Here is a 26,706-nt window from a genome sequence, read left to right as displayed (position 1 = left end):
TGCATCCCCTCCTATCCTAAGGCGAGCATCCATGGTACACCTGTTCCAGAGTCAACTTAACAGCAGACGGAGGAAGTGTGGGTTGCTTGCTGGGTTCCTGGTGAGTGTGCATGTCTTCTGCATACATGGGCTCACTGATTCTTTAGAACCACTTCATAGGAGATTATCTCCAGACATACCTACTTAATACACAATAAAACCGAAGATCCACGTGTTCCCACTTTACCTACTTATTCAAGCACTCAGAATTCCTAGTAAAGTGCATAGCCACAATTCAAGCTTATGTTACTTTGAGCCAAAACCCAGGATCTGAAGCATAGACTGAGTGCCACCTGTCAGTGCCATCAGCTAAACCTCACAGACACTGGGGCTATGGAGCACAGAAAAGGTCTTCTAAGGTAACAGACTCTCTAATGCAAACCTACAGTAATACAGACAGGTCAAAAGAATTCTGGGCACACATCTAAGGTGGCAAAACAGGTTTACTCCACACTCAAAGGACTTTACCATGCATCGGCTCCCATGGCCCCAGTTCAGCTGAACCAAACTGCTCTCTGGCATGTAGTCATCTAGTTTTTCCTCAGAATGAAAGTTATATTTAATTAGTCAGAGCCTGGATAGAATCAGCCTGAACTCCCATACTAGCTCTGCCATCCTGTTAGGCAACTTAGATTAATCTCTTTGTGCCTCAGTTTCTCCCCCCTTTAATGGTAACAGCCACCAGACAATTACTCTTCGTTTCTGTGTGTTTGTGGGGATGCACATGTGTGTTGATGTACCTGAACATTTATGTGGCATGTATGAAGAGTTCAGAGTGTAACAGTCAGTGTCAGTCTTCAAACACTGTCTACCTTTTGGAGGGATGTCTCATTGACCTGGCACTTAGAAAATAGTATTGCCTGTCTGGTCAGCAAGCTCCAAAGACTTGCCTGGCTCCACATCCCTAGCACTGACGTCATATGGTACTAAGAATTGAGAGCATGCCCTTCTGCCTGCAAGGCAAGCACTTAACCAGCAGAGCCATCTCTCCAGACCTTATCACAGTGTGTTTTGAGTCAATTAAATTACTGAAGAGACATGTACCAGTGTCTAGTCCAAACCAAGCACTCAATACGTAACATTTATGACTAAAGACTCCAATCCTCTCAGTTAATGCATATAAACCAGCCAACTGGCTTTGGGAGCAGCCCCTGTCTTCTACCCCAGGGTTTGTAAGAGACAAGTGAGACTGGAGTTAAGTTTTCATACTTTAAAATGAACTTCTTTGGAGTCTGACATATTTTCTCTGCTATACCTATACAGTCCTCTTATCTATCTAGCATATGCTACCAACTTACATTTGTTTCATAAAATGATGTTGGTATCTACTGAGTATTTTCTCTCTTTACCCTCAGACCACACCTGCCGGGCAGGGATTGTCTCTCTCACAGCTCAATAGTTTATAAAGGTAACAAGAGAAGTGCTTACCTCAGCACTCTCTCTATTTTTCAGAGGAGGAGCCAAGGTGATGAAGAGACCAGAAAGAGACCAGGGCCCTGCACATTCTGACTACTGGAGACCAGGACCCACCTTTGGCCAAACTGCCTCAGAACTGATGGCAATCCACACCATTATGTCACTGCCCTACATACCACCTTGCCTACAACTGAAATCCTCCAATCAGAACTTCATGCTCTAATTATAAGGCATCAAGTTGTAGGCATAAAGGTGCACAATGACCAAATGAGGACTACTCTATATTGGCAACGTGCAATATAAAACGTGGTTCAGAGTCTTATGCAATGCCACAACACTGTGGTATCCCCATTATACTAAGTGAACCCGTGTTTTCTTATGCTCTGGTACGAACGATGAATTCATTCACCAAAACCTCTGACACAGTTCCCACCCGTGATTGTGAACTCCACGAAGATGGTGATTATGTCTATTTTGGTGCATCCCAAGAATCTAGAACTTTTTGTTTGAGTGCCTATTTGGAGGGGGGAGAGGTGTTTCCACAGAGGAAGCTACAAAAGCAGCATTTTTTGTGCCTCACACATAAGGACCCATGTCACCTAATGGCTACCAGTAAATGAAGTCTGAGATGTCCGTAAAATTACTTCCACGGAAGCATTATCGAGAGTCTGCCTGCAAAATGGCAATCACACCACATACATCACACACTAAGTAAACATTCAAAAACACTTTTCCAAGTGACATGTGCTGTGAAAGTGCTGTATCTATCATTGCTATGATGTATGTAGAGATGGAGATAATAATACTCATTCATTCTTTATGCTTAGCTCTCTTCTACCTGCACTGGGCACTGAAAATAAACCAAGCCAAGCCACCATTCCTATGGAATGTACTAGTTAGATGAGTTTGGAAAAAATGGGGGTCCAGTGAGGAGTTCTAGCCAGGTACTGGGGGAAGCAGAACTGCCTCATATGTGGAATCCTGGACGTCAAGTGAGAGAAATAGAAAAGAAACATTGGGCATTAGTATTCCAGTTGCACAGGTGAGGCAGCGGAGACCTAGGCAAAGAAACCTACTTACTTGAAGTCAAGCTACTTCTGAAGCAGGCCTCTTGGGTTGGAATCACATAAGTAATCAAAAGACAAAGCAAAGGGAAGGTCTGCTTGTCACCGGAACTCTCTTATCAACCTTGAGTGCCATGATTAATACTCTGTCTAAGTCAGAACTTCATGTCCAAGCCTCTGTCCTAGATGTCACCCTCAAAGCTACCCACAAAAATAAAGATAGACTACCAAGTCCACAGGTTGTAAGAAGTCTGTAGTTCAGCCTCTAAGAAGGAGTACATTGGTAGTTAGCAGGCATGACCTCATAGGAATCTTTCTTTTGCTGCTGCTGCTATCTGTGTCTACTGCTTCTCCTCTTCCTCCTCCTCCTCTTCCTTTTCTTCCTTTTTAAAAGTACTCAGTGGATTTAGTCTTACATTCATTCAGCTCTCAACCAGGGCTCTTTTAGGGAAACCATTTGCATGTGTAAGAGACTCATTTGCATCCAATCTCCCCTGCTGGGGCTGGATTTCCCCTTTGTAAGATATTGAACTTAAAATAAGAAATGTGATCTAGGGAAAGCATAGGTCTTTTGCTGATGAAGTAGCCCCACTTCAACACACCACCCTCCCCCAACACATCACCCTCCCCCAAAACACCACACTTCCCCAACACTCCATCCTCCCTCAACACAGCACCCTCCTTCAACACAGCACCCTCCCTCAACACATCATCCTCCCTCAACATGCCACCTTCCCCCAAAACACCACCCTCCCCCAACACACCACCCTCCCTCAACACATCATCCTCCCTCAACACACTACCCTTCACCCAAACACCACATTTCCCAAACACTCCATGCTCCCTTAACACACCACTCTCCCTTAGCACACCATTCTCCTATCTCTGCTTACATCCAGAGTCTGAAAGGAAAGACCCTTGGGAAATACTTTCAAATCCTGGAAATATGGCTCCCAAGCCCCAAGACTGCCATGTGATGACACCTTTCCATGTACCTCAGAGATAGCACACTTGAGCCAAGTATGGTAAGCCAAGTAGAAGTCATGAGCTTGCCTCATGCAGTAGACGTAAGGTGGGCTCCTGTAAGTCTTCTCCCCCAGGAAGCTCAAGGACTGAGTGACTAGGAAACATCATGTAAGTGTCTCCTAAGGTCACTGGAACACCTTCAAGACTACATTTTATCATTTGCAGAATAACATAATACATTTTCATTCAATTTTGTGTGACAGATGAAACTGTGTATATAAAATGAATGCTTCATCACCTAGTCAAAGCTTCTCAACAGAACTAGAAACGGTTTCCATGGTAATGGTGGTAACGGAATAGTAGAAGTACCATGCTAGGTATGTTAGGGATGGAGTCAGTGAGAAGCTGAGAGAAAAACTCTCTGACCATAAGAAGTGGCTGGAACTCCACAGAGAGTAAAGAATGGTGGGTGGGCTGGATGCCATTGACAGAGAGCCAGCTTTTATGCCAGCAATTGTCACTGCATTGGTTGTATCATCTGTTACATTTTGGCAATGGTTTTCACATGAAGAAACTGGGACTCTAATGCGGTTGGATGACTTACTCAAGGTCACATTTGATGGTGGAGTCTGGATTCAAACTCATTTGCCCCATGCCAAAACAGAAATGATAAGGACAGGAAGCAGAAACTGGTCAGGCATTTTAGAGCAGGGAGCACAGAAACAGCAGTTCTGGTTCGAGTACTTGTCTAGAAGCCAGAAATCCTTGGTTCTTTTAGGAATCTTGTTTGTGCCAGAAGCTAGCAATGCCCAAGAGTTTGAGAAGCTCTGGTTCTTGGTCTTGCTTCCTGTTTTCTTTCTTCTGCTTTCACAAAATGTTAAATGGCCACCATTCTCTGGAAGCTATAGGTGTGAATATGGCCAAAACAGAAAGTCACCTGGATCTGAGAGACAGGCCAACTGGACTGACCCGCTTATCTCCCAGTGCTGGGAGTCCTATATAAAGCCTCTAGACTGACAGTTCTGTGGTACCTCATGTCTGGACCTGGTCCTGCTCTAAGGGTCTCCCCTTGCTTACTCCCTCCCAAGGGACTATTTACAACTCTCTGATAAATCACATGGAAACTAATCCTTTCATATAAGCTTCACCCTTTGAGCCTTGGAGTCACCCACTCAGAGGAAGCTCTATGTGGCTGGTAGCTTCTGTCACCCTAACTCTGGAGTTAATGAACCTGAGGCAAGAGTGCCTGGATCTTCCTCAAGCATCCCCATTTTCACGTCATTTCAAAAGGACAAGAGGAATAATTGAGATAAGGAAAGAGAGAGAAGACCTTAAAGCCTCATAGCAGCAGGGAAGAAAGAGAACTTAGGTAAAATTCACAGTGATTCAAAGCTTCCGTCTCCTCCCACAGAGAAGCCTGCAGTTTACTGGGACTCACATCCGAAACCCCACTTACAGAGCAAGGCCATGTGCTAAGGTGCTTCCTCATCCAAACCTAGAGACTGGAGGTTTTACCTTATCAGACTGAAATTCCACCCACGGCATCTCTGAAACTATACTATAGCCACATTTACCAGAGGAGAGAGAATAAGAAAAAGAAGGAAAAGGAAGGAAACAGAAAGAAAGGGGTTTCTTAGCAACCTCTGAAAATATAACTTGAGAGCCACCAAAATGGTATGCTTGGCTGATGGCAAGTCACTTTATTGTGACACACCCTTGAGGAGCCTACACAGTTGGGTATGTCTCTGGATTTTGGTGCCCCCACGCAATAAGACTGCAACCATTTTCTCAGGTGTGCTCTTATTCTCTGTGAGAGTTCCTTTCTTAAAATCCTTAATAGAACCCCCTACATCTGCTTTAGGTACCCCAATTTGGCTGGAACCCAGGTCTCTGAAAGACTAAGAGAATTCTTTCGGATACTGAAGGTGAGAATGCAGAATTTCTGTCTGCACACTGCTGATACTTGTTTATGTAGACTACAGAATGTTAGACAATTGTAGCATCAGGAAGCAGGCTCCCAAGAGAACTGAACTTTTTTAGATCTTAGCCTGGAAGAACATTTCCTATGCTCCCCAGCTCTAGTGTATATGTGTGTGTGTGTGTGTGTGTGTGTGTGTGTGTGTGTTTCTTTTGCATATGATATATACTGTGTTTGGTAATTTTTTTTTACCATACCTTCCTAAGCCAACTGAACAATTAAAAAAATAGCTTCCATTTTTTTCTTTTCTGATGTCCTGTTATTGGTAATCCTCATTATATTACCTAAAACAGAACCAGCTCAACACACAAGATATTTACTGTTTTTTGTTTTATCGATGTGTCTCAAGTGAAAGGATTCTAGGCACAGGAACACTAGAAAACAAAAGGCAAAACCTCCCCTGCTTGTGTAGAACTCCCACTCTTTGAGGAAATACAGCTAGCCAACTAAATACATAGTCAGTGAAACCTGTGCTCTCTGAGCATGGAGGATGGGGGAGGGGCTGGGCACCGTCTCTGACCTGCTTCTGTCCCCTTCCCCATCTGACAATGGTCATATTTTCCAATCAGGGGCTTCACAGTGGCACTGCAATTTCCTTATGCATATCCCTGGTATTAGCTGTTCTTGCTATTTCAGCCTCGAAGAGAATGTGATTATAAAATCATCTGCCCCATTTTGTGGACAGGGAATCTTAGGGGCACAGATGTCACGCATTTTAAACAAGATTGAGCTCTTAGAGGAAGGCCAAGAATGGAGCCCAGGTACTGGAAGTAGATCTACAGACATCCCCATCCTTTAACCCTCTCTTTTTGGGCATTCATTCTCACTAGATGAAAGAAAGTTCCAGTTTGAGCCTGTCATTTCTCTGTGACATTTTGAGCCTCGGACTTAGCATGCCTTCTGAGCACCCACTTGGTGTCTATAGAAACAGCTCAGCTGTCACTATCAACAAGACACCTTCCACTGCTAACCTTTGTGTCTTTTCTCTTTCAGTTCCATGTTTTCCTCTAGTTTCATTAGCTTCTCCTGAAAGACCATTAGAAGAACATGACACTGGTGCATTAATTTCATTTTAGATAAAGAAATAGATGGGGGGGAGAGAGAGAAGGAGAGTGGCCAGAGTTGATGCAAACAGTTAATGGCAGAGCTAGTAGGAGGGTCCTGGAGGGAACCAGTGGGCTTCCTTCTCCTTAAGAGTCTTTCCCAAGGGCTCTAGAGACCACAGAAGTGCTCCAAAGAGCTCACCCTCTGGCTTGCATACCCTCTAGTTTCCTGTGAGTCAGCACAGCCAATACAGCTCTAATTTTCATGCACCTCAGTCGTGCAGGATGTACGTTCTTCTATGACAGCCTGTAAAATCTATTTATGGAGCTAATTGTCAGTTTTCATGACTGACAGGCTCACAGTGCTTTGACTACTCAAGCTAATATACCTGTATCTGACATTTTAAATAGAACACTCTCTGTCCCCATTCCTTGTTCCTTTAGGAAGTAATTTGAGATAGCAGGTATTTTTATAATTATGTATCTTTAATTATATCTACACAATTGTCAGAGATTAATGATTTCCTCAATCTGGCTCTTCTTACAGGAGAATTCATAACTCATGAAACATGAGAAAGAAAGAAAAAAAAAAGCCCAAGATGAATGCTGTCAGTTAACAAAGACGTTCCTGGGCACAGTGGTTTGGCTTTAGTCAAGTTTGAGTTCTCACTATAGATTAATTTCATACGACATTTCTATGAATTATTGAGAATGCAGCACTCGGGTGGATGGTAAACATAACTGGATCTATACATGTAAACCAATAAGAAAGCATGTGACAGCCGGTAAGCGAGCTGCCGTGTAACTAGTCCCCAGTCCCCAGAGAAATCAATAACAATTGGTCCCACGTGGTATGTGTACACTTTGACCCCCCCAAAAGCAAATGCTACCTTCTTATGTAAACAGACTCAATTCAGGAGCACAGGGGTCAGAGAAGACTTCAGAAAGAATTTCATCCACCTCTGTTGCTTGATGCCATAATTCCCACAGCAGTAAAACTCATTGAAAGAAGGCTATAGAGGGCCACGTCTAAGGCAGCCCAGAGGTACTCACTAGAGCGGAGGTCCTGGACCCAGGGTCTCCCAATAAATAGAGGGAATAAAACTATAGGAGTAAAACATTGCAAGCAGTTGAAGAAAGCTACGAAGTGGTTCCTGCATACTGCCACAGGGGGAAGTGGCAAGGATCTAAGTGCTTAGGTAACCAGGCACATATGGGCAAACTACTTTCTCTTTCATCTTCAGTGCACTGGGATTCCTATTTTCCCTTGTGAGCATCACTTGGTATCTGGCTTTGTTTCCTGTGGCTGCCTCACCCCACAGTTCTGCTCTCAGAATTCCATGTTCCAACATTCCCAATTTCCTCCTATCTCCAAAAGATGCCTAATTCCTAAACACTCAATACTTGTGGCTTCTCAGGAGGCATGGGGTACACCTTCTCTTTGTTCCCATCTGTTGGGACTTGCTGATTAAGGTCATAGACTACCGCTGTCCAGAAGGCTCTCTTGAGCTCCTTGCAAAATGGGGGACTGGCTTTACCAGCAGGGCTTCTCCTTCTCTGATCTTTTCTGGGGATCCTGAAATCCACACCCTCTCTACCTGAGGCACATCACTTAGCCGTGGTGAGATCACAGGTTCAACTCCTTTCTGATAAGAATCTGTCCAACAAGCAAGGGTAATTTCTGGAATGCCTCTCTATGCAAATGAGGTGCCCTAAGCTGTAGCCAATGATGCTGATACATGCCCACCCGACTCGCTTCCCCAAAAGCTATATAGCCCTTGATTCACCCTAAATAAGCTTAAGATGCCTCTCTGAAGCTGATCTTGGTAGTTATTCCCGTAGGAAGCCCCATTCTTCCACTCTGTCCCTTTGCCCTTCCTTGTTGGCTGGTAACCAAGAGCCCCTATGGAGAAGAGAGGGCCACACCCATTGATTTACATAAGCCACTGCCCACACCATTCCCTTGAGAAGTCTTCTCTAATCACCCAGCTGCATCTGTCAATTACCCTCACAAGGTGCTTATCACATGGGACTATAATGGTTGTGTGGCCCACTCCCATGCCCAGTGTCTTTGGAAGATGACATATTTTATATCTGCAGGACCATGGACATGCAATATGAACCATACTTTGTGGATTGAAATAGAAGAAGCTACCATTAAGCGAACAGCCCTGTCAGGATGCCTAGGGGCACTCTAACTGCCAACCTCCACAAGATCACAAAATGCCCCCACTCTAAGTAAATGTATGGCTCAACTGTCCAGTAATCCAATCTGGTGTCAATGAAAGACATTATACGCTCTTTAGACAGTGTATAGGCTAAATAATGGCCCTAGAAAGATATTGAAAATCCACACTGGAAAAAAAAAAAAACCTGTCTCTACAGTTGCGATTAAAATATGGATCTCTGGATCATTCTTTACTATTCAGGTAGGCCTGAAATCCAATGTCAAGTATACCCTAAGAGGCACAGAGGGGAAGACTAGCTAAAGGCAGAGTTGAAGGCCAAGGACTGGCAGTAGTCACCATAGGCTGAGGAAGGCAAGGGCAGATTCTCTGAAGCTGCCACCTGGGGTACAACCTTGCAATACCTTTAAGCCTCCAGATCCATGGCATTCTGAGTGAATAAGCCTGAGACCATTTGTTACAGCAGCCTTAGGAACTAAATATTGAGCTAAGAAGCATATTCTCTAAGGTATGTAGCTATTCAGTGACAAACATGAGACTTAGACCTGGGTGCTTCTTGTTCCCACAGCCTTGGGCCTCCCAGGGTAGCCTTTGTGGGGAACCTTCTAGCATTCTGCATGTGTCCAAGTTTCTGACATATGCTGACACATACTTACCTCTCAGTTTTTCAAAGTAGCTTCAGGTGACCAGGACACACAGGGGTGGTAACAACCATGGGGCTGAGATGCCCAGTGAGAGTCACTCTCTGAGGCATCCCACATGTAACCCAGAGGAGACATTAGAAATACGAAGCAGAGCCAAACTTAAAATCCAAATGCTGCGTTTTCCACCAGCATCCCAAGCCCCCCAACTGCATGGTGGGGAGTGGGGGGTTGGGAAACAATTAAATATAAGAGTGGGTTTTAACCACCACCATTCCAAGTCCCAACAGGGTTTATTAAATCATTTATAATTCCACAAAGCTGAGGTAAATATTTAATATTTGATTCCTAATCCATAAATATTTACACACGGGGTTTCTCCATGTTCGACAAGCCCACTAGAGGGTTTGTACTTTTAGCAAGTGTGACTAATGAAACCTTATGATTCCTGCCCCTAAGCAAAAGCATCTGGCTCCAGGAACCATGGTAGAGGGAACCATCTGTGTTCACCCAAAGTGAGCCATGATCAGGGACAGAGCCAAGGATTCAGCTTTGGGCAAACACTCTGGGGAAGGAGGAGAGAAGAGACGATGGCAGAGAAAGCACAGACCAAAACCACAAATACCACCCCCCGCCCCAATATCCCCAAAAACAGAAAGGGAAAAACACAACAACAATTTGTTGTAGCTGCTGAGAAATACAAGTGGGTGCAGATCCCAGGGGCAGCTGTGACATTTCTTATCTGTGAAAGTTAAGGCAGGTAAGATTTCACAGGCACCTCCCTTGTGAAAGCATTGGTAGAACACCCCCAGGAAACCCACAGAACCCTCCCTTGAGGAGCGCTGGGATGACATTGACAGAGCCTTTCAACTATCCAAACCCTAGTGTCAAGAAACTGTTTGTAAGTTTACTTACTTCCGTACATGTCAAGTGCGTGGCAACTAGCTGGGCGGTACAAAGTAAAAACATCAGGTTCCTTCCCCACAAAGGAAATGGCTTTCTCAATGTAATAAAAGGAGAACCATCATTCCTATACCTACTGTGCACTGTGCCCTCGGATGGAGTCCACACACCTATAGTCTAATTCCAAATCCAGATTGGGGGTGGGGGCAGAGGTAAGGGGTCCTCTGTGTTAAGGAGCCTCTCCAAGGTTCTAGTTCACAGATACTGTGTGGCTAGGTTTCACAGAGAATCCATCCAGGGAGATGCTCAGGCAAAAAGAGCCCTGGCCAGTTATTCAGAGGGAATTTAAAGCAGAGAACATTCACAATGGTGTTGAAATGCTGAAAAGCCAGGGAAAGAGGAAGCCATTCAAAGATTAGTGAGAGCAGGAGGTGGCTACTAGCCAGGGGATTAGACCAACAAAAGGAGTGGGCGGTCTAACCAGAGCCAGGCCGAGGGATGGGCCTGGGAGATGGCTGGAACTCTGCTGGGCCTCTGGAGCTCTTTGTCATGGAAGCATGATGGAAGAGAAACAGTAGCTGCTGGGGTAAGGAGAGGGAGCAGATTTCTCCCTTTGTCCTTCCTTCAGTCCTTCACCATGACCTCCCATCAAATGGGAGACTCCCAGGCCTGTCCTCAGAAGGCCAAAAGAGCTACTGCTGTGGGTGTCTGTTCCCTTTTCCTCCCTCCTTCATGGGTGAAAAAGGAATCTGAAAGCAAAGACCCGTGGCCAGTAAGTGCTCCTAATCTACTCTATGTCTTAGCCTAGCCTTACTCCCACAGAAAGCTAGCCTATCAGAAAAGGCTTCAGACATGACTACCCCCTCCCCCCAAGTCCTCAACCCCCCAACCCCCAAACCCCCAACCACCCCCCACATGCTTCTGGGAGACCTCTACACCTTGTGCTGGTTTTTAAAGAGCAACAGAGCTTTTGTCTTTTGCTTAGCTTGGTCTGACAGGAGAGTACATCTAATGGGGTGTTGTGTTTTTAGAGAGGTGCTATAAAGGTGTGCCAGAGGGCGCTGCTCTGGTCATACCAAGCACATGAACAGTATTTTTCCACTTCACAATATAGAATGTAACACCTGCCTTTGCTCCTTCTGGAATATTCCCTTCACCCTCTCATTTTGAGATGAGCAGCTCTTTCCATCCTGAGGGGGACAGAGTCTGGAGACGCAGTGGTGATCAGGGTAAGGAGAAATGGGTCTGCAGTGAGAGGACGTTCTCTGTAAACCACCTATGGTGACAATGGTGACAGGCTGCAGACAATCATTCTCATGACTGAGACAAGATCAAAGGATTAAGGGGTTGTTGGGTTTTGAGGGGGTTGGTTCATTTATTCGTTTGTTGTATTTTATTTTTTGGTAAAGTGGGCTTGACTTTAGGTCATGAGAATTATGCAAGTCCATTTCTGTGAAAGTTGGATAATGTAGCCCAAGATCTCTGTGAAAGCTCCAAGTCTTTCAGGGAGAACAACAAAGAACGAGGAAAGGAAAGGGAAAGGTACTGTGTGTGTCTGCCTGAAAAGCCTGACACAGCCCTTTCTCCTCCACTCAATCTCTGGCTGCTTGGTGGGCATAGCCTGCACCTTAAAAGCCACCCAATAGTGATGACATCATCTGCCTCTTCCTGTGCCCTGAGCCAGACATTCACGTGTTCTGAATGAGAACCTTGGATGTAAATGAAATGGGTTCCATCATATCAATAAGAAAATTGAGGTGGATCAAACAACGTACGTATTTTTCATTATTAATGCAAGTTATTAGAATACGTTTGCTGGGTACTTACATGTACCATGTAATAAATGCATCAGATCATAGTTTAAAGCCATACAAGGAAGGACAAGAGTCAGAGAGATGAAGGAAATCACCCACCTTTACTCAACATGTTCAAAAATAGAGAAGAAAAGCTGGAGGCTAGGTCCTATTCTGCTAGCAAACTGAAGACTGATGATCACAGGTTTACCCATTCACCCACCAATGACCAGCAGTGCCAGGCCCTGCTAGAGAGCACACCCATATCCTCAACTGAGCACTCCCTCATGTGGTGGTGTGGTATTCTGAGTCTCTATGAGCACCAGGCAGCCCATGTAACCCCAGCACTGGACTCCTCCATACAAAGATGAAGAATCACACTCAGCCCCTTGGCATACACAGGCTATCTCAGCCACTCAGAGCATCTTTGGATCTGCATACTCGCAGGCAGTAGGGGACACAGGGGTGTGTCTTTATGTACAAAACTTCCAAAGTCTTTTATCTGAGAATCTTCACATCAGCTGTCCAAAGGGAACTAACTGTATGTAAGCCAATGAAAAATGCCTTAGCAAGCCGTTCCCCAGAAGGCATGAGTCTGACACCACCTCCTTAGCTTAAGCAGCTCAAAAAGATGTTGTCCAAATGCTGAATGGACAGGTGCCGGCTCAGCTCATTAAGTCCCCAATGTGTTCATCTTTTCTAAGCTAATTTGCATTAACTTATTGGGCACTGGACAGCCATTAAGTGGGCAGCTGCTGCAGCTTCTCAAGATTCAAAACCTACAGGAGTTTGGGATCAAAGAATCTATCACATGAGGGTACATGAAAGCCATCATGGGAACTCACTTCTGTCCACACTTTGAAGGGGAAAAACAATTGCTTTGGGGCAGGATGACTGCTTCCTATTGCCACCAGGAAGTACTTCTCACTGCCTAGGGCAACCATTATTCCATCTGGATGACTGTCTGTTCTGTAAACATTTATTGGGTACCTACTCTGTGGCAGCTTTGGGCTGCACAGGCAAGGGTCAGGGAAGGACCATGGAGGCAGATATAGGAATGAGCACAGCAGAGCTGAGAGCTAAAGCATGAAAGCTGCCAACTGCTCCTCTAACTAGACTTCAGCTTAGCTCTCCAGTGTCATACACCAATCCTCAGAATCCCACGCTGCCCACCTAGCCTTACAATGGCCTTCCTTTGGGAGTGGTGCAAGGATGACACTGAGGCCTTCTCCTCCGATAACAAGTAGTAACTGCTTTCTCCCCCTCCTTTACATTCTCCAGTCCTTGTAGACCAGGGAAGGTTAATGTGTTCTAGGAATTACTGGACCAACTTGCCAGAGAAGCTGATAACCCAATTTCTGCCAGCAGCATAGCTGACACCCATTTGCCCACTGTTGCCTCTGAGGCATGGGTGACTTGTGCAGAGCAATCTATCTAGTTAGTCTGTCTGCAGTGGGAGAAAGATGGAGATGTGAAAGGGTGTCTCGTAGAAATTTCTAGTAGTGCATACAGTGTGAAGGAATCCTTTCATTGCAATGTGGCCCGTGAGCATGCATCCTACAGCTCTTTCCACACAGGAAGAACTGTCTAAATGGCACAAGAGCTGCCCCTAGATGTTTACTTGCACAGATACTCGAGCACTGCATTTCCCGGGACCACTCCTAGCCACTGTTGGACCAGGATGGAGAGCGAGTTTGGCTCAAAGTCTCACCAATGGTCTTGCTGAAATTTCTTTAGCACAACACTTATTCTCTCAGGTGTACCAACCAACCTAGCTTCTCCCCCATTTCTTTCCTTTCTATCTTCCTTCCTTCTTCCCATCTCCTTCACCCAGAGCAAACCTGCATTGTGAGCTAAAGCCTCCCTCTCCACTTTTTTTCCATGAGTCTGAGACAGGCTCCCCAGCTCCCCATGACTTTGTGTCCTATGTTTGAATAAAATCTGCCCCTCTGCCTTTGATACTGGAGGCTGTTGAGTAGACACCAAACAGAGAGGACACTCTAGCTCTTGCTTTAGGTGGGAAAGTCTGATACAATAGATGCAGTGGGCTTGCCCTTTAAATGTGGGTCTTCAAGATGCAAACGTCATCCTGTTAATTTTCATTTCTAAGGTTGCTGGGAACACAGGCATTTTCTGAAATGGACCAACCCCTCAACCAGCTCCAGAAGGATTTTAGAGATGATTTCATCCATCAGGATGGATAATCCTTCAACTCTGAAATGGGAAGATCATAATGCTTTGCCAATCTACTCTGATCCCAGAGAAAATGGACCGATAAATGAAGATGATTTCAAGGTTTAAAGCTGCCTCTTCTAACCCAATCTGCTAAAAATTAAAACTCAGCAAGGCATAGTGAGAAGACTTTTCAACTTGTCATTTTTATGAAACAGAGAAACCACACGGACTCCAAATCCTCCCCACTGCAAATGAAAACAGGCTGCTGTGGTCAAAAGCGTTCTAGGGCAAAAGCAAAAAAGCTCTACCCTGCTTGACCTTCAGCGCTCAGTAATTCACTGTCACCTCCCATGAATTTCAAGCCCTTTTATACACACCCAAGATGATTATGCTATACACATTAAAGGGAGAAACCCGCAGAATAGAGTCTGGTGAATAATAAACAATAAATAACAATGATGATGTGAGTGCCACATTGTTTTGTTTGTTTTTGGTTCTTTGTCGTATTCTGTTTTTTGTTTTTGTTTTTTTTTTATGAAGAATAATGGAGAAACTTGAAGCTGGTACTTTTCTTGGCATTCACTATATATGTATATGTGTATGTGTAAGTATATGTATATGTATTTATGACTCTAAAGCACTTTAAAATATGTGTATGTGTATGTGTAAGTATATGTATATGTATTTATGACTCTAAAGCACTTTTAAATGACTTTAAAACACTTTAAAATAAAGTGATAAATCCAAGTTTCTTTTTTAAGGCATAAGTAAGGGGAAGGAGGTAGGGAAAAGAAGGAACTAACAGTAAGGTCTGGGACTGGGCGTCTGTCCGTAGTTCCTTTCAACCGAGATCTATATTTTGTTTCATTGAAAGCAGTTCTGATCTTTCCAGTATAATACGCATGCAAAGGTGGGGTGGGGGTGAGGGGGAGGAGGGAGGGAAGGAGAATATAAAACTATACAGCCATAGGCATTGATGGATGCCAAGGACAGAACATTTCCAGTAGACCTGGTCTATAAATTGTCATTTAAATTTGCAATTTAAAAACACTGCCTGACTTTTTGATTTAGCTGACTGTATACGAGGCAAATAATGGAATCCTAATAAGCACTGTTTAAATGACATCTCCAGTCTCCCAGACACAGAGGGTGAGAGTAGAATTCTAAGGAGAGAAAATAAATCTACTAAGAATGGGAAAGAAGACCAGAACTAAATAGTTGCAGTAATCACTTGATGGCAGATATCAGAAAAATGTATTTGGGGGGTGTTTAAAATTCGAATCCCTGAGAGGCGAAGGATGGGTTATCAGCCAAAATCCCCTAAAGTCATTGTAAGGAAACAAAAGTGAGCTCAATTTTTACATTCCATCACATTAAAATAGATGAACCAAAAAAAAAAAAATCAAGGCACCGAGACAGCATATTAAAGTTGATAAGCTGAGGTTAGAAGATTTCAACTGCGAAAAGCACTCAGTCTCACAGGCAGCCATTGGTGAATCTTAATGCCAGCATCGCACTAGAGTAGTGGGTCCAGCTAAGGGGCACCCAGCCCAAAGCTTCTTTCTTCTATTGTAGGAAAACACAATGTATCCTCCCAGCTGCACCACACAGTCTTCACTGAATCTACTCAAGACAGGAGGCGATGAGAGGTGTTGACTAGTAAAAGGAGTTCTACGTTCCACATACATAGAGGAACATTTGATAAATCTCAAAAGGGACCAGTGAAAAACGACAACACTGTTTGCAGGGGTAAGGACAGAGGTTCTGTGAGAAAAGATCAAAAGTACATCACTTACCATGTTTAAAAATGATCATCGCATTTTTTTTATTGTACGGTAATACTTTACATGAGGAAGTTTTATGAAAAATAATATGGAGGTAAATGCAGAACAGGATTCGATTACATATGTTTGCATGCATCCCTGCATATACTCATGTGCAGAAAAAAAGCACCAGAAGGAAATATACTTGAGTGTTTACTGCTTGCTGAAGAAAATGCCGGGGCTACAAACACTCCCCAGGGCACTTGAGGCAGCCATTAAAATTGATCTACATTGGCAAATCATACAAAAATCTATTTGTAATCTATAGCTTTGAGAACAGGAGGGGAAACCACAGCAATGATTATTTCAAAACATTAAAGAAAAACTAATGGAATATAAATGGCTGATTCTAGAAAAATATAAGCCAAAGGCCAAAGACTTGCCTCTATAATGAAGGCTGATCTACTGCTCAACAAAGCACAATGAATGCATACTGTGTACCAGACCCTGTGCATAATATGAAATGTATACAATATACTAACTTCAAGGCACACCAATGCTGAAGGAGGAAGAACAAGTTACCATTCAAGGAGATGTCTGATTTGCTGGTCTGTCTGTCTCTGGGGATGGGTAAGCTTTGCTGTTCATGGTACCCATGTAAATGCTTTAGGAGTGATGGGTAGACAATGTCCCTTGAATGGTGAGCATTTCACAAAGCATTCATTGAACTGCTTATCAGCAAGCTGAACCCCAGAGACCTTTACTTAAATCTCTTAACCCGTGGGAAGCCCATGGATTATCGGTCCCTTCTGCTATGTGATTTCAGCTTACTGCAAGCAACTACAACTGCCTTGTAGTTTTCCATCTTCCATAGCACATCTTTAAGATCTGTGAGTCCAAGACCTGATCACAGGCTTGTAGGGCCATCATTCTGCCTGGCTTTAGTAAAACATATTAAATGGGTATGGGAAACAAGTGGGTGGAAATGGAGGACAAACAATAGGAAGAAAAAGAAGACAGGAGTGAAAATTTTCAGAGTCTTGTATTTAACAAAGTGAATGTTTTAGCCTTCTTAAAATAAGTAACCTTTCTGGATCACCTCCTCCAGATATGTCCACCTGATGCTAACAGGACAGGTATGCTCTAGGACAACTGTGAATGCAGTAGAGGTCAATTTGTAGACGGCAATGCTATGTCCCAAGTTCAAAAACACAATGCAGACACCACTGCTCTGTGTAAACAACTGAATTGGGGCTCCTTCACCATTCTAGAAACGCTCATCTGATCTATCACTCTGAATCCCAGGTTTTTCACTAGAGGATACTATGGTCAACAACGCAGGAGGTGAATGCAGACTGCTAAGGTTCAAATCCCAACCTGGACCAGAGCTGCTGAATCTCTATGACTTCTACAGGGTCAGCACAGAGGTGAACATGGGGGTGCAAATTGTGAAAAAGAAAATTAGAGTAAGTATTCGAAATCACTTGCGCATCTGTTTTATTTCTTACCAACTTATATCATGCACTTTCTACTAGTTAAAATATAACATTGAACCTACTAAAAGCTATCAGATACTGACAGAAAGGGCAGAACAAATTTCACAGATCCTCAGGAAGCAAGGGCTAAAAGAGACCTTAGTGAGCTGCAAGCTTTGGACCTGCTATCAAGCATCAAGCAGCCTTTCCTTCATCTGACCTGATTTCAACACTCATGTTATCCATCACCGCCTCGGTACAATGTCCAATGTCTTTAACACACACTTCTGTACTGCTGTTAATAAGGGATATAGGGATGATCATCTTCCCAATGATAGGGGTCCTGATCCTTTTTAGGATCACATAATAAGAGCATTTTTCATTGTTGGAGATAATTGTCCTTCCCGTGCACATTTGTCAAAGGCAGTTTCCAACAGTACCGTACATCATCCTGAAACACATGATAAGATTCAGGTCTGCTATTCATCATCTGCTGGGCTCCATCCAATGTGTGAGTTCCTACATGGCTCTGCTTGCCCCAGATTTAACAATTAGCATGCAAGTTCTCCCTAGAGTGACCAGCCAAGGGAGGTAAAAGACTCAAAGGATGGTGTTCCCCAAACTGGAAGGAAGAATCTACAATCACAAACGGCTTCTTTAGGACGGTAAGCAAAATCGAAAGTTACTGCTTCGCAGCGGGAAGGAGGCCTCTGGGGCCTGAGCTTTTGCTGAGGCTTTATTCAATCACTATTTCTGGAAAGCAAAGGAGCAGAGTAATAAATACTATGGTGTAGTGCATAAATACTATGCAATGAATCCTTTAGATTTGACATTTAAGGTGACTATTTTCCATATGTATGCTGGGTTACCCCAAACATCTCAGTTTAGGGAGCACACATGTCCTCATCTGGAAAATAATACTATCCAGCACATAATTCCCTTGAGAAGCTTTTGAAAAGTAAGGTTTCTTTTTAGTTTTTAAAATTTTATATATTTGGGTGCCTCACCTAAAAGTGTGTGTGTGTGTGTGTGTGTGTGTGTGTGTGTGTGTGTGTGTGTGTGTGTGGTGTACCTGTGGAAACCAGAAGAAGGCACTGGATTCCCCCTGGAACTGGAGTTATGGATGGTCATGAGACATCATGTATGTGCTCTTCATAGAGACCTAACCTGGTTCTTCTGAACAAACGGTAAGTCTGTGTAACCATTGAGCCATCTCTCCAGCCCTCCTTGTGAAGATAATTTAAGTTATTGTACTCCCTATCACCACCTTTGACCTATGTGACACTCTTCTTAATGGGCTATGTAGATGCACTTAGGATTGCAGTAGGTGTCCTCTGACCATGGCACAGAAGGAGAGATTTCTGAAATCCCAGAACACCTGGATACATCTGTTCAGCAAACTCACAGAAATAACAAAGCCCCATGTTCTAGGCCATTTGTTGATTATGTGCAAAGACAAAGACCCTCTAACTCTGAGAAGGTGCATACACTTAGCATGACTCACGGCTCTCTTGAGGACTTAAAGGGCTAAAGTGAAGGGCTTTGTTCTTCCAAACATCAAAATTCAGGCCCAGCCACTGCCAGAGGCAGCACACTGAGCTTAATGAAGCAATGGGATGAACTAATACAGCAAATCATATAGCTCTTACTACCAATATGGGCCACATCATGCTAAATTACAGCACCAGACATGATTGGACACACATCCAGACAGGAGGAGAAGCTCCCGGAATGGCAAGAATTTTGAATGCTACATCACAAGAACCTCGGGAGGCACAGTACATCTGGGAGATGTTTGTATTCTTGTTTTATTTTATTTTTGCTTCTCCTTATGCAAATCCCTCCCCTGCTTACTTTATGAAAATTATTTCACTGAGTATTTACTGAATCTATGCCACGTGCTGTGTGAGGAACCCACAAGCTCATGGTAGAGTTAAAATGTGACTGGGGAACTGCAGCCAGGGTGGTGATCTGAGTGGAGGCCAAAGCTGTCTGACCAACCCAGGCCTGGGGAGCAGATGAGCCTTAGAGTTCCGAATTCATCCCTGCACTCCTGTGGGGATACTTTACTACTGTTGCGTCCCTTTTACCTGAAACTTCAGTGCTCAGTGGCAGAGATGAGTGACTACATAGCCCCTGCTCCGTAAGAACTCTGAGCCTCATGGGTAAAAAGAGGAGAAAACAAATATTTGTTGAATTAACACATTGTGATTATTAGTAAGGGGTATTTTGAAAGCCCCAGCGAGGGATGGGAGAGGAGTAACAGATCACCAAGTATTTCTGGGGATGGGTGGGGGTGGACCATCTAACTTGAAACTACATACATGGAGTTAGCTTTGAAAAAATAATAAAGAAGAATTCCTTCCTTGGAGAAGAAAAGGCACATGCAAATCCCCCAAAGCAAAAGCAACACAGTGGGGTGAGTACATTGAAATTCATTTGCTTGAGCCACTGAATGAACTACGGTTATGAAGAAGGGAAGGAGATGTGCATGGAAAGATAAGGAAGGGCAAGGACACAGGGCTTCTTAGACAGAGATAAGCTGAGGCATCAGGAGCCTCTCACTGCAGGGTTAAAGCAGACGGACATGATCAAATCTCCTGATCAAATCAACACAAGGTTGGAGATGTAGACATACAGGAAATCTCGGGACACACTTAGGAGACTACAGAGCATTCCAGATGAGAGATAAAAACTCACTTGGAGTACCTTTAGGAGGAGGACAGTTAGGAGATAAAGAATTAATGGATTGGAAAGACATGCAACTTGTCACACATACTGATAATAGTGATTCATTAGCTGAGGATGCAAAGAGGCTCACAAGGTTAAGGATAATGGCCCAGTGCAATGGTTACTGCATGCTAGAATGTGACCGGGAACAACAAGTGGCCAGGATGATGGAGATGATCCACACAAGGCTACCATCTCCACTAAGGTCACAGAAGCACATCTTAGGACCTGGAGATCTTTAGCTATAGAGAGGTAGAGAAAAGGAGCCAAGACCATATGTCAAAGGGTGTATGTTGTCCTATGGACTATGCTGCTAGAGGGACAATGGCAGTTTGAGGAAACCCAGATTTCCTCTAAGAGAACCAGTTTGTCTTCAGGAAATGATTACACTGAGTGCAGCATCTGAGTGCAGTAACAAATTCAGGATTAGTGACTTCAGAAAACACAGAAGCCTCTCCCCTGTACATGGCATATGATGGGAGAGCCAGGCTCACCAAGACTGGCTTGCCTGAAACCATTACTGCTTTCTCCAAGCCCGGCATCCATGAGCTTTACTGACCAACTTCAGGGAGATTTATGTCATCTTGTAACAAAGTCCTTGGTTTGAAGCACTTGGAAAGCTTGAATAGCTCCAAGTCAGTGAAGAAAGTGAACAATTACTTCATTATGAAAACAAGTAAGCAAGCAACCCAGATAACAACAACAACAACAACAACGACAACAACAACAACAGCAGCAGCAGCAGCAGCACAACTCACAAGACAGAGCAGCACCACAGACTTACCTGGCTCCAATGCCCATGACCCTGCCCATTAACTGGTAAGATCCTCGCAATGTTTCATACCTCTCACCCCCTAGCACTGAGACACAGGAAAACCCCACAGAATGTGTACTCTGTAATGACTGCAACAATCCATGTGAATGGAAAGAAGTCTCCTGATTTACATGATACTTTTGTATATGCAAAGGAGCAACCTAAGACTTGGACTCATTAGGGAAAGCTTGTCTGAAATAGCTATCATGCAAGAAGAGCACCAACTCTTCCCAAGAGGCTTTGCTGCAAGTAAGGGGAGGGAAACAAAGACAGGCAGGTCACTGGGGCTAACGCTAAAACTAGAAGATGTTTGGAATCTGTTGAGCTGAAGGTACTCCAGCGAAGGAGACATTCCTAGATTCTGCCTTGTATATTAGTTTCTTTTCATTAAATCCGTCATAAAAGCAACAGAAGGGAAAAAGTTTGTTTTAGCACACAGGTCAAGTAAAGTCAATCAGAGTGGGGAAATCAAGGCAACAGGAGTTTGAAGCAGCTAGTAGTATTCTACCTGCTGTCCGAAGAGAGCAATGAATGCATATATACTAGTGCTTAGCTCACATTCTCAACTCTTATATAGTCCAAGATCCTAGGGAATGGAACCTCCTATGGTGGGTGGTTCACCTTATGCTATCAAGTAGAGGCTCATTTCCCACATGATTCTCAGTTCTGTCAAACTGACAATTAACACCAACTATCACAACTCATCTAACCTACTGAATGATTGTTGGCTATTCCTTCTCTCAAGATCCCATACCTAGGGAATGGAACCACCCATAGTGGGTGAGTTCCCACCTGAATATATAACCAAGTAGAGGGTCATTTCCCACAATTCTAGGTTCTGTCAAACTGACAATGACAGCTATCACAACTCATCTGACCCACTGAATGACTGTTGGCAGCTCCTTTTCTCAAGATCCCATCTGCGAAAGCCAGGCTTTGGTCCCTCCATCCACTAATTCCTGGTACTTTTTTATGAGTCTCGACTTCAAGTGAACTTAATCACATGCAGATGTACTCTGCATTTTAGGCATAGCTCTACTTGTGTTTATTTTTATTTTTATTTGGAGACAGGGTTTTGTCCTAAAGCACCAGTTGTACCATGCAGACCTCAACATGCAGCAATCCTTTTCGGAATCTATCTGTGGCCTAGTGCTGAGACTCAACTTGAAAGAAAGGTTTTTTTTTAATTAATTGTAATGAATTGAAAGTGGAAAACAATAAGGAAATCATAATTCTATCTCTCCAGGGAATTACAAATCCTATAGAAGTCAGAATGTTATAGCTAGAATCACCTGGACTAATGGTAGCCAGTATCTCTTCCTGGGTTACTTCTCTCTTCCAAGAGCATCAAGTATAGGGTGAGCTCATGAGTGGGGTTGGATAAACATCTGTGAAGAACAGGATGAAATACTGCCTCTAGATGTTTCAAACTTGTGCAAGGACCTACAATTTCTATATCTTTTTGGTAGTAGAGGAAACTGAAGGCTTCTATATCAGAAAGTAGTGACCTGAGGGTGAGCAGAAATCCAGTGTCTCAGTGAGCTATAGGTAACATCCTTCACCAGTTCTATCTACTTTTGAAAATATTACTCTCCTGTGTCCTGTGGTACTAAAAAGCTAAGGAATATGATGCCATTATAGAAATTGCTAATTGGTCAGCCAATACTAACAGGCCACTTCCTAATTATAACTGACTAGTAAGAACCCTGACTATGGCCTTACCAAAACCACCATAAACTCAACATAAACTGGCCAGGACTCTAATCCTTTCTTACATAGCTGATGTGGAGGCCTCTATCATAAGGCCACCTGGATCCTAGTGAGGCCTTGAGTCGAAAATCCTACTGGCAATAAGGTGGGTCTTCATCACTGCTGTAGTTAACTGCTAGCCCAGGGATACACCTTTACCACAAATACAAGAACAGTGTGTTAATTTGCTAATGTTTCAAACAGAGAGACAATGATGGACTGTGACCTCACAAAAATCTAAAGAAAAAATCTACCATTGCAAGGTCCCACGACCATGGGAACTCACAAAGGTCTACCTCTCCTATATTACAGTGCACACGTGCACCTTTAAAGATAAGTAAAAGCAGTCTTGGTGAGGCTCCATCATCATCTCTGGTTACCCAGCAGAAATAGAGAAAAGCTAGACTAAAAACAAGTTCTTTCCCACACCCAACCAGGTGATTCTTTCTACACACTCAGTACCAGGTGCTGATGCAACCCAGGTGATGACCCCCGAAACACCTGTGTCTGTCAGTCACAGGACCAATCCTTCCAACATCACCTTCCACCAGCAGCCCAATCCTGGGAATGCAACTAACAAGAACTGAGACATTTGATTCTCCTTTGGGTGGATGGTAAGGAACCTGAAAATACAAATTTCCTTCCTCTACTGATGAGTATGGGTTAAGAAAACTTTTTCTTTACTTAGCAAATCATACCCAACAGGGTAGATAAAATAATACACTGTGTTCAAGTAAAGTTGACCCAGGAATCAAAGGTAAACAATCTACTGGTAATTTCCACAACAATAAAAAGGAAATGTATGCATTCACTAAAGCAAGTATAGAAATATATTATGATCCAACTTCCTTTAAAAAATAAACAAGAAGTTACGACTAGTAACCTTTAGTAAAAGGTAAATATCATTCTTAAATATAATTTGGAATATTTCTCATTGATTTAGAACAAAGATACGAGTAGTTATTATTATGATAAGTATATTGACAGACTCTGCCAAAGCAATATGACAGAAAAAATACTTATTTTCAAATTTATGTTGATTCTATAAAAATCCAAAAAGCAGGTAGAAAATATAGCATTAGTGTGTACAAGATTCAAGATCCATATGTAAACTAGTCCATTACTTACTTTAACAAAATACTTATTTTATTATCAAATCCTTAAAAGTAACGAATAAATATTGCTACTATACATTCACTCTCTATTTTTAATGTGTTCATACGCCTTTATGATAGTTTTGCCAATACTCCTAGAATAAAGATTGCTTGCCACTATTACATAAGTAAAAATAACTAGAAAATCATTCTCTGGGACAAACGTAATATATCTGTTAACAGCTTCCTTGCTATAAAATACAATAAGAAACAAAAACCTGTGGTTGTGATAATCATAATGTTGACAAAAAAGAAAAGGAGAGGAGAAGCAATATATGCTATAAACCAAACAGCCATGCTCCAAAAATTCATGAAAATGAAACTTTCAAACTCAGTGTGATGGTGCTTTGGATGAATAGATGGCTGAATAGACAGACAGACAGACAGACAGACAGACAGGTGCTACCTGAGATGAGAGTAGGACCTTTATGATGGGAATAATTTAGTAGGAGAAGGTGGAGGGGGACGGAGATAAGGCAGGGTGAGGGGTTAGGGAGGGAAAAGCAGGAGCTAAAGTAGAAGAGAGGCAGAAGGGAAGAAACAGAATCAAAGAGAACCAAAGGGAATGTTGCTCTGCACTCCATGTGACCCAGGGAAAAGCTGGAAAGACAGCCTTTGTAAGGAGAGGGACTGTTGGGATCTCACACCTGTAGCATAGCCATTGATAAGAAACGTATTTGTGCTGTAAGCCACTCAATCTATAGTATTTGTAAAGGTGGCTCAAGCCAAGACAAGGTATATGTTCAGGAAATAGAAAATAAAACTGAGTCATGGAAAGACGACAGAGAAGAAAGAAGATGAGACAAGGGAGAAAATGACAAGAGTGGAAACCACCAACTTCTACTGAACATTTAACACATGCCAAGTTCTAGGCTCTAGATTTTATTTGCCCTACTTAAAATAACCTATACAGTCAGCCTCTGAGTATATACTATCATAGCTTATTTTTTAGGACAGGAAATGAGGCTGGGGAAGTGGACAACATGGTCTAAAACAGGTGTGGAGGGAGTGGCACCATCAGAATGAGAACTAGGGGGCTTGCCTGCCCAGACTCCATGGTCTCAGAAAGAAGTGATGCTCCTCCAATGTATTTTATGTTAGCGATGTAGATTCTTAGGAGTTGAAGGTGAGGAGGATGTAAAAGGGTCGCCTTAACTTTCTTATCAGGTCCAAGTCCTTAAATTAGTGTGCTGAAAAGCTTAAAAATCTTCTCTTCAGTGCTGAGTTTTGCACATTAAAAGATTCTCTAAGATAAAATTTTAAGGCATTAAACATTCAAGAGCATAAGTTTAGTGGAAAGGTTAATTTTGAAGCAAAAATACAACTTGTCAGTTTCTACGGCAAAAGCATTTTAATTCTAGAGCCCACCAGACTTTACAATCTTCTCCCCACACAGCAGTCTCTCAAGACCTGTTCCCTTGCCCATTTGCTTTTTGTCTATTATTCTCAGCCTGGGAGGCATAAAAAGCAAGGTCTACACAAAGTTTCAGGCAATAAAACAGACTGTCTTCAAAATATTTGTGTTTCATATAAACATCAAACACGAAATTTATAGTCCATCCTGGAGTTCTGATAGCCCAGAGGCTGAATGTGGATCCCATTTATGCCCGGCGTTTCTCAGGTGCCAGACAGAGGCCATCACAAAACATGATTAGGCAGGCACAGTGATGTCTCCAACAAATCACCAACGACAGAAACCAAGGGCATCCTGATTTGCAAACCCACAAAGATTTCAAATCCTGAAAGAACTCTTCTTAAACTCCTTACATGCAGATGAGAAGATAGGAGAGAGGAACTGATACCATGGGGATAAAGACACACACACACACACACACACACAGAGAGAGAGAGAGAGAGAGAGAGAGAGAGAGAGAGAGAGAGAGAGAGAGAGAGACAGACAGAGACAGAGACAGAGAGACAGCACATAAGCACACTTCTAATGAAGACAGAGAGAGACAGAGACAGAGAGACAGAGACAGAGAGACAGAGACAGAGAGAGAGACAGAGAGACAGCACATAAGCACACTTCTAATCAAGACAGAGAGACAGAGACAGAGAGACTGAGACAGAGAGAGACAGAGAGATAGCACATAAGCACACTTCTAATCAAGACAGAGAGAGACAGAGACAGAGAGACAGAGACAGAGAGAGAGAGACAGAGAGACAGCACATAAGCACACTTCTAATCAAGACAGAGAGAGACAGAGAGACAGAGACAGAGAGAGAGAGACAGAGAGACAGCACATAAGCACACTTCTAATCAAGACAGAGAGAGACAGAGACAGAGAAACAGAGACAGAGAGAGAGAGAGAGAGACAGCACATAAGCACACTTCTAATCACCAAAGGGCACACACTTAACAATAGGCACAGCCATGAAACCAACTCTCCCTCCAAAATACGGATAACGATGGAATGATCTTTGTAAGAGACTCTGGACATGTCGATCTTTGGGTTTGTGTTACCAGTTATCTGTGTACCCTCTTAAGTACTTTCCATGTACTGATAGTCCTGGGGGGCGGGGAGCACAGGGCTTAGCACTGAGAGTTGCTACTCCAGATGACTCATAAAAACACAAGCCACTTTAAATAAAGTAAGACACTGCAAAAATGCAACTGAAGCAAATCAAACAAGCAGCCGTCTCCATTGGGAACTGAGAATAGGCTCAGGAGGTTGCCCAAAACCCAGCCTGGACAACGGGTACTGATCCATGAAGGAAAGGCAATGAGCAAGAACAGGCTTTCTGTTGATGGCTCCATGGTTTTCACTGTGGCCTCCAGACCAGCATCGCCTGGGAACTCATTAGCAGTGCAGTCTG

The 26,706-nt window shown here is 43.3% G+C and overlaps 1 protein-coding gene across 22 annotated transcripts in view; it reads right to left on the bottom strand.

Moving 5' to 3' along the window:
* Positions 1-26,706, bottom strand: part of Dab1 (DAB adaptor protein 1) — a 1,118,143-nt gene that overhangs the window by 228,694 nt on the left and 862,743 nt on the right.

The sequence above is a fragment of the Rattus norvegicus genome, chromosome 5 (genome assembly GCF_021556685.1).
Source record: "Rattus norvegicus strain SHRSP/BbbUtx chromosome 5, alternate assembly SHRSP_T2T, whole genome shotgun sequence".
NCBI classification, from domain to species: domain Eukaryota; kingdom Metazoa; phylum Chordata; class Mammalia; order Rodentia; family Muridae; genus Rattus; species Rattus norvegicus.
This window is presented reverse-complemented; position numbering and strand designations above follow the sequence as displayed.